A 10,000-nucleotide genomic window follows, 5' to 3' on the forward strand; every position below is an offset into this window, starting at 1 on the left:
TTTTTTTAGATGGTTCTTTTGTTGTCATTGTAATCTATTACGTCACAATAATATGTGCATGTTGTTAAGCAGCTAAAGGTGTTTCATATGGTACCATAACATTGCCTTTAAGTGAAAAATTTTTGTACATTTCATCTTTCTAATAACACAATCCCTCCACATTGTTGAAACCTGTTTGAGCCACCTCAAGATAAATTAGTGCAACGTTAACTTAGTTTTGGATTACTATCCATATACATTACGTTTCATGTTTTCATTTCTAGATATCTTGACAACAATGAAATAACTGAACTCCCAGAAAAGGTTTTTTCAGGACTCACTTCCTTATCTTCCCTGTAAGTATATTGACCCAAATACAATTTAAAAATATGATACAGCTATGCACCTGGATGCTCCACAAGCAATTGTCCGACTTAGTTACATAGCGATTCGCACAGCTTATTTAATCAAATCTCAAGAGTAATTAATACGGACCGTTTTAGGTCTAAAATTAAGGTACTCTTTGACCTTACCCTTGTAATGTTAATTCTATGACGCTTTAAAATTGAGGCCAGTTGGGATTAGTTGTAATGCCACGAGTCTTCTCTACCAAGAATTAGGCAAAGTCATGATCAGCGAGATCTGTTGAAGAAAACTAAAATTAAAATAAAACCACAATTGATTGGATTGTTCTTCCTTATTTAGAACTGAACAATAATGTTGCTAGCGATATTTTTAACTATGTGTTAATTAAGCAACGGTTTGGTACTTAAGAGCCACTTCTCTTAGGGAGGTTTAAGCCAGTTTTAACACTTTCAACAAACTGTACTATTTGGTGGGATTGAATCTTGCAAACTTTGTTACTTCATAGTCATGTTATAATGTCATATAAAACAAAAATAGATGCTTATATAAATGGAAGCACCAATGTGACGTAATGGATGACCATGGAAAAAAAAAGCTTTCTAACACTAACGGCCTAAATTTTGTATCCAAACGCATATATCTTAAAAACAAATTGGGTGACCCCGTATTTTTATTGCTGGAGAGTGAATAGCATACTAGGATTAGCCTTTCTTCAAAGTTTGAAGAAAATTATTTGGAGCAGATTCATAGCCAACCTCACAATAAAAAAAAATTAAGGTCTCTGTAAATCCGCCCTAGATAATTTTTTTTAAACTTTGCAGAGAGTTTCGTTTTAGCCTACTAATCACTTTTCGGCAATAAAAAAATGGGGGGTCACCGAGTTCTTTTTAGATATATAAGCGCTTAAACATAAGATATAGGGATTTTTTTAGATGGTTCTTTTGTTGCCATTGTTATCTCTTACGCCACATAAATATGTGCATCTTGTTAAGCAGTTAAAGGTGTTTCATATGGTACCATAACATTGCCATTAAGTGAGACATTTTTGTACAATTCATCTTTCTAATAACACATTCCCTCCAAATTGTTGAAACCTGTTTGAGCCACCTCAAGATAAATTAGTGCAACGTTACATTGGTTTTGGACTACTATCCATATACATTACCTTTCATGTTTTCATTTCTAGACGTCTTTACAACAATAAAATAACTGAACTCCGAGAAAAGGTTTTCTTAGGACTCACGTCCTTATATTACCTGTAAGTATAGTGACCCAAATACAATTTAAAAATATGATATAGCTATGCGCCTGGGCACTCCACAAGCAATTGTCTGACTTGGTAGTTACAAAGCGATTCGCACAGCTGATTTAAATCAAGTCTCAAGATTAATTAATACGGACCATTTTAGGTCTGAAAGTAAGGTACTCTTTGACCTTACCCTTCTAATGTCAATTCTATGAGGCTATATAATTGAGGCCAATTGGGATTAGTTGTAATGCCACGAGTCTTATCTACCAAGAATTAGGTAAATTCATGATCAGCTAGAACTGGGGAAGAAAACTAAAATAAAATTAAAACCACAATTGATTGCTTTGTTCTTCCTTATTTAGAACTGAACAATAATGTTGCTAGCGATTTTTTTTTAACGATGTGTTAATTTGCAAGGGTTTGGTACTTAAGAGCCACTTCTTTTAGGGAGGTTTAATTTTTTTTTTTTTTTTACAAAATTTATATAGCGCTAAATTTAAATAAATATCCTAAAGCGCTTTACAATAGTATAGATAAAAATGTCCTTTTGATAATAAGCCGAAATCAATTAATATAAAAAAGTAAAATAAATAGGTGGAATTTTTTAAAATAATAATAAAAATATTAATAAAAATCTTGCACCAATCTAATAAAAAATATATAAAAATTTTCAATTGATCATTATGTCCATAAAAGTAATCAAGTCCATGCGCTAATTTAAAGAGAAATGTTTTCAGACCATTTTTAAAAGTCACTAAACTTTGACATTGACATTAAACCAGTTTTAACACTTTCAACAAACTGTACTATTTGGTGGGATTGAATCTCGCAACCTTTTTTACTTCATGGTAATCTTATAATGTCATATAATACAAAAATAGATGCTCATGTAAATGCAAGCACCAATGTGTCGTAATGGATGACCATGGAAAAAAAAAGAACTTTCTAACACTAACGGCCTACATTTTGGCTCCAAACGCATATATCTTTAAAAAAAACGGGTGACCCCGTATTTTCATTGCTGGAGAGTAAATAGCATACTTGGATGAAACTTTCTTCAAAGTTTGAAGAAAATTATTTGGAGCAGATTCATAGCCACCCTCACAATTCAAAAAAATTAAGGTCTCTGTAAATCCCCTGCAGATAATTTTTTTCAACTTTGCAGAGAGTTTCGTTTTAGCCTACTAATCACTTTTCGGCAATAAAAAATGGGGGTCACCGAGTTCTTTTTAGATATATAAGCGCTTAAACATAAGATATAGGGCTTTTTTTAGATGGTTCTTTTGTTGTCATTGTAATTTATTACGTCACAATAATATGTGCATCTTGTTAAGCAGCTAAAGGTGTTTCATATGGTACCATAACATTGCCATTAAGTGAAACATTTTTGTACAATTCATCTTTCTAATAACACATTGCTTCCAAATTGTTGAAACCTGTTTGAGGCACCTCAAGATAAATTAGTGCAACGTTAACTTAGTTTTGGATTACTATCCATATTCATTACGTTACATGTTTTCATTTCTAGATATCTTGACAACAATGAAATAACTGAAGTCCCAGAAAAGGTTTTTTCAGGACTCACTGCCCTATCTCACCTGTAAGTATAGTGACCCAAATACAATTTAAAAATATGATATAGCTATGCGCCTGGTCACTCCACAAGGATTTGTCTGACTTAGTTACAAAGCGATTCGCACAGCTGATTTAAATCAAGTCTTAAGAGTAATTAATACAAACCGTTTTGGGTTTAAAATTAAGGTACTCTTTGACCTTACCATTCTAATGTTAATTATATGCCGCTATATATTTGAGGCCAAGTGGGATTAAATTGTAATGCCTCGAGTCTTATCTACGACGAATTGGGTAAAGTCATGATCAGTGAGATCTGGGGAAAAAAACTAAAACAAAGTTAAAACCACTATGTATTGCATTGTTCTTCCTTATTTAGAATTAAACAATGTTGCTGGCGCTTTTTTTTTAACAAAGTTTTAATTAAGCAACTGTTTGGTACTTAAGAGCAACCTCTCTTAGGGAAGTTTAAACCAACTTTAACACTTTCAACAAACTGTACTACTTGGTGGCATTAAATCTCGCCAACTTTTTTACTTTATGGTAATGTTATAATGTCATATAAAACAAAAATAGGTGCTTATATAAATGGAAGCACCAATGTGACGTAATGGATGACCATGGAAAAAAAAGAGCTTTCTAACACTAACGGCCTACATTTTGTCTCCAAACGCATATATCTTAAAAACAAATTGGGTGACCCCGTACTTTCATTGCTGGAGAGTGAATAGCATACTAGGATCAACCTTTCTTCAAAGTTTGAAGAAAATTATTTTGAGCAGATTCATAGCCACCCTGACAATTAAAAAATTTTAAGGTCTCTGTACATCCGCTCCAGATAAATTTTTTTAAACTTTGCAGAGAGTTTCGTTTTAGCCTACTAATCACTTTTTGGCAGTAAAAAATGGGGGTCACCGAGTTCTTTTTAGATATATAAGCGCTTAAACATTAGATATAGGGATTTTTTTAGATGGTTCTTTTGTTGCCATTGTTATCTCTTACGCCACATAAATATGTGCATCTTGTTAAGCAGTTAAAGGTGTTTCATATGGTACCATAACATTGCCATTAAGTGAAACATTTTTGTACAATTCATCTTTCTAATAACACATTCCCTCTAAATTGTTGAAACCTGTTTGAGCCACCTCAAGATAAATTAGTGCAACGTTAACTTAGTTTTGGACTACTATCCATATACATTACGTTTCATGTTTTCATTTCTAGACGTCTTTACAACAATAAAATAACTGAACTCCGAGAAAAGGTTTTCTTAGGACTCACGTCCTTATATTACCTGTAAGTATAGTGACCCAAATACAATTTAAAAATATGATATAGCTATGCGCCTGGGCACTCCACAAGCAATTGTCTGACTTGGTAGTTACAAAGCGATTCGCACAGCTGATTTAAATCAAGTCTCAAGATTAATTAATACGGACCATTTTAGGTCTAAAAGTAAGGTACTCTTTGACCTTACCCTTCTAATGTTAATTCTATGAGGCTATATAATTGAGGCCAATTGGGATTAGTTGTAATGCCACGAATCTTATCTACCAAGAATTAGGTAAATTCATGATCAGCTAGAACTGGGGAAGAAAACTAAAATAAAATTAAAACCACAATTGATTGCATTGTTCTTCCTTATTTAGAACTGAACAATAATGTTGCTAGCGATTTTTTTTTAACGATGTGTTAATTTGCAACGGTTTGGTACTTAAGAGCCACTTCTCTTAGGGAGGTTTACTTTATTTTTTTTTTTTTTACAAAATTTATATAGCGCTAAATTTAAATAAATATCCTAAAGCGCTTTACAATAGTATAGATAAAAATGTCCTATTGATAATAAGCCGAAATCAATTAATATAAAAAAGTAAAATAAATAAGTGGAATTGAAATAATAATAATAATAAAAATATTAATAAAAATCTTGCACCAATCTAATAAAAAATATATATAAATTTCCAATTGATCATTATGTCCATAAAAGTAATCAAGTCCATACGCTAATTTAAAGAGAAATGTTTTCAGACCATTTTAAAAGTCACTAAACTTTGACATGGACATTAAACCAGTTTTAACACTTTCAACAAACTGTACTATTTGGTGGGATTGAATCTCGCAACCTTTTTTACTTCATGGTAATCTTATAATGTCATATAATACAAAAATAGATGCTCATGTAAATGCAAGCACCAATGTGTCGTAATGGATGACCATGGAAAAAAAAAGAACTTTCTAACACCAACGGCCTACATTTTGTCTCCAAACGCATATATCTTGAAAAGAAACTGGGTGACCCTGTATTTTCATTTCTGGAGAGTGAATAGCATACTTGGATGAAACTTTCTTCAAAGTTTGAAGAAAATTATTTGGAGCAGATTCATAGCCACCCTTACAATTAAAAAAAATTAAGGTCTCTGTAAATCCGCTCCAGATAATTTTTTTAAACTTTGCAGAAAGTTTCGTTTGAGCCTACTAATCACATTTCCGCAATAAAAAATGGGAGTCACCAAGTTCTTTTTACATATATAAGCGCTTAAACATAAGATATAGGGCTTTTTTTATATGGTTCTTTTGTTGCCATTGTAATCTATTACGTTACATTAATATGTGCATCTTGTTAAGCAGCTAAAGGTGTTTCATATGGTACTATAACATTGCCATTAAGTGAAACACTTTTGTACAATTAATCTTTCTAATAACACATTCTGTCCAAATTGTTGAAACCTGTTTGAGCCACCTCAAGATAAATTAGTGCAACGTTAACTTAGTTTTGGATTACTATCCATATACATCACGTTTCATATTTTTTATTTCTAGAGATTTTGTCAACAATAAAATAACTGAACTCCCAGAAAAAGTTTTCTCAGGACTTACCTCCTTATCTTACCTGTAAGTATATTGACCCAAATACAGTTTAAAAATATGATATAGCTATGCGCCTGGTTACTCCACAAGGAATTGTTTGACTTAGTTACAAAGCGATCCGCACAGCTTATTTAAATCAAGTCTCAAGAGTAATTAATACAAACCGTTTTAGGTCTAAAATTACGGTACTCTTAGACCTTACCCTATTAATGTTAATTCTATGACGCTATATATATGAGGCCAATTGGGATTAGTTGTAATGCCACGAGTCTTATCTACCAAGAATTAGGTAAAGTCATGATCAGCGAGATCTGGAGAAGAAAACTAAAATAAAATTAAAACCACTATGTATTGCATTGTTCGTCATTTTTTCGAATTAAACAATGTTGTTGCTGGGGCTTTTATTTTAACGAAGTGTTAATTAAGCAACGGTTTGGTACTTAAGAGCCACCTCTCTTAGGGAGATTTAAACAAGTTTTAACACTTTCAGCAAACTGTACTATTTGGTGGGATTGAATCCCGCAAACTTTTTTACTTCATGGTAATGTTATAATGTGATATAAAACAAAAATACATGCTTATATAAATGCAAGCACCAATGTGACGTAATGGATGACCATGGAAAAAAATGAGCTTTCTAACACTAACGGCTTACATTTTGTCTCTAAACGCATATATCTTAAAAAGAAACTGGGTGACCCCGTATTTTCATTGCTGGAGAGTGAATAGCATACTAGGATGAAACTTTCTTCAAAGTTTGAAGAAAATTATTTGCGGCAGATTCATAGCCACCCTTACAATTAAAAAAAATTAAGGTCTCTGTAAATCGGCTTTAGAGAATTCTTTTAAGCTTTGCAGAGATTTTCGTTTTAGCGTACTAATCACTTTTCGCCAGTAAAAAATGGGGGTCACCAAGTTCTTTTTAGATATATAAGCGTTTAAACATAAGATATAGGGCTTTTTTTAGATGGTTCTTTTGTTGCCATTGTAATCTATTACGTCACAATAATATGTGCATGTTGTTAAGCAGCTAAAGGTGTTTCATATGGTACCATAACATTGCCATTAAGTGAAAAATTTTTGTACATTTCATCTTTCTAATAACACAATCCCTCCAAATTGTTGAAACCTCTTTGAGCCACCTCAAGATAAATTAGTGCAACGTTAACTTAGTTTTGGATTACTATCCATATACATTACGTTTCATGTTTTCATTTCTAGATATCTTGACAACAATACAATAACTGAACTCCCAGAAAAGGTTTTCTCAGGACTCACTTCCTTATCTTACTTGTAAGTGTATTGACCCAAATACAATTTAAAAATATGATACAGCTATGCGCCTGGTCACTCCACAAGGAATTGTCTGACTTAGTTACAAAGCGATTCGCAGAGCTGATTTAAATCAAGTCTCAAGAGCAATTAATACGGACCGTTTTAATTCTAAAATTAACGTACTCTTTGACCTTACCCTTGTAATGTTAATTCTATGACGCTTTAAAACTGAGGCCAATTGGGATTAGTTGTAATGCCACGAGTGTTATCTACTAAGAATTGGGTAAAGTCATGATCAGCGAGATCTGGGGAAAAAAACTAAAATTAAATTAAAACCACAATGTATTGCATTGTTCTTCCTTATTTAAAACTAAACAATGTTGTTGCTAGTGATTTCTTTTTAACAAAGTGTTAATTAAGCAACGGTTTGGTACTTAAGAGCCACCTCTCTTAAGGACGTTTAAACCAGTTTGAACACTTTCAACAAACTGTACTATTTGGTGGGATTGAATGTCGGAAACCTTCTTACTTCATTGTGATTTTATAATGTCATATAAAACAAAAATAGATGCTTATATAAATGCAAGCACCAATGTGACGTAATGGATGACCATGGAAAAAAATGAGCTTTCTAACACTAACGGCCTACATTTTGTCGCCAAACGCGTATATCTTAAAAAGAAATTGGGTGATCGCGTACTTTCATTGCTGGAGAGTGAATAGCATACTAGGATGAAACTTTCTTCAAAGTTTGAAGAAAATTATTTGGAGCAGATTCATAGCCACCCTCACAATTAAAAAAACATTAAGGGCTCTGTAAATCCGCTCCAGAGAATTTTTTTAAACTTTGCAGAGAGTTTCGTTTTAGCGTACTAATCACTTTTCGCCGGTAAAAGATGGGGGTCACCGAGTTCTTTTTAGATATATAAGCGCTTAAACATAAGATATAGGGGTTTTTTTAGATGGTTCTTTTGTTGCCATTGTAATCTATTACGTCACATTAATATATGCATCTTGTTAAGCAGCTAAAGGTGCTTCATATGGCACCATAACATTGCCATTAAGTAAAACATTTTTGTACAATTCATCTTTCTAATAACACATTCCCTTCAAATTGTTGAAACCTATTTGAGCCACCTCAAGATAAATTACTGCAACGTTAACTTAGTTTTGGATTACTATCCATATACATTACGTTTCTTGTTTTCAATTCTAGAGAACTTTACAGCAATGAAATAACTAAACTCCCAGAAAATGTTTTCTCAGGACTCACTTCCTTATCTTCCCTGTAAGTATATTGACCCAAATACAATTTAAAAATATGATATAGCTATGCGCCTGGTCGCTCCACAAGCAATTGTCCGACTTAGTTACAAAGCGATTCGCACAGCTTATTTAATCAAATCTCAAGAGTAATTAATACGGACCGTTTTAGGTCTAAAATTAAGGTACTCTTTGACCTTACCCTTTTAATGTTAATTCTATGACGCTATATAATTGAGGCCAATTGGGATTAGTTGAAATGCCACGAGTCTTATCTACCAAGAATTAGGTGAAGTCATGATCAGGGAGATCTGGGGAAGAAAACTAGAATAAAATTGAAACCACAATTGATTGCATTGTTCGTCCTTATTTAGAATTAAACAATGTTGTTGCTAGGGATTTTTTTTAACGAAGTGTTAATTAAGCAACGTATTGGTACTTAATAGCCAACTATCTTAGGGAGGTTTAAACCAGTTTTAACACTTTCAACAAACTGTACTATTTGGTGGGATTGAATCTCGGAAACTTTTTTAAATCATGGTGATGTTATAATGTGATATAAAACAAAAATAGGTGCTTATATAAATGGAAGCACCAACGTGATTTAATGGATGACCATGGAAAAAAAAAGAGCTTTCGAACACTAACGGCCTACATTTTGTCTCCAAACGCATGTATCTTAAAAAGAAAGTGAACGACTCCGTATTTTTATTGCTGGAGAGTGAATAGCATACTTGGATGAAACTTTCTTCAACGTTTGAAGAAAATTATTTGGAGCAGATTCATAGCCACCCTCACAATTAAAAGAATTAAGGTCTCTGTAAATCCGCTCCAGATAATTCTCTAATAATCCTTTACGTCACATTAATATGTGCATCATGTTAAGCAGCTAAAGGTGTTTCATATGGTACCATAACATTGCCATTAAGTGAAACATTTTTGTACAATTCATCTTTCTAATAACACATTGCCTCCAAATTGTTGAAACCTGTTTGAGCCACCTCAAGATAAATGAGTGCAACGTTAACTTAGTTTTGGACTACTATCCATATACATTACGTTTCATGTTTTCATTTCTAGACGTCTTTTCAACAATGAAATAACTGAACTCCCAGAAAAGGTTTTCTCAGGACTCACTTCCTTATCTTCCCTGTAAGTATATTGACCTAAATACAATTTAAAAATATGATATAGCTATGCGCCTGGTCACTCCACAAGCAATTGTCTGACTTTGTAGTAACAAAGCGATTCGCACAGCTTATTAAATCAAGTCTCAAGAGTAATTATTACGGGCCTTTTTAGGTCTAAAGTTAAGGTACTCTTTGACCTTATCCTTCTAATGTTAGTTCTATGACGCTATATAATTGAGGCTAATTGGGATTAGTTGTAATGCCACGAGTCTTATCTACCAAGAATTAGGTTAAGTCA

This window comes from Montipora foliosa, unplaced genomic scaffold, assembly GCF_036669935.1.
Source record: "Montipora foliosa isolate CH-2021 unplaced genomic scaffold, ASM3666993v2 scaffold_423, whole genome shotgun sequence".
NCBI lineage: Eukaryota > Metazoa > Cnidaria > Anthozoa > Scleractinia > Acroporidae > Montipora > Montipora foliosa.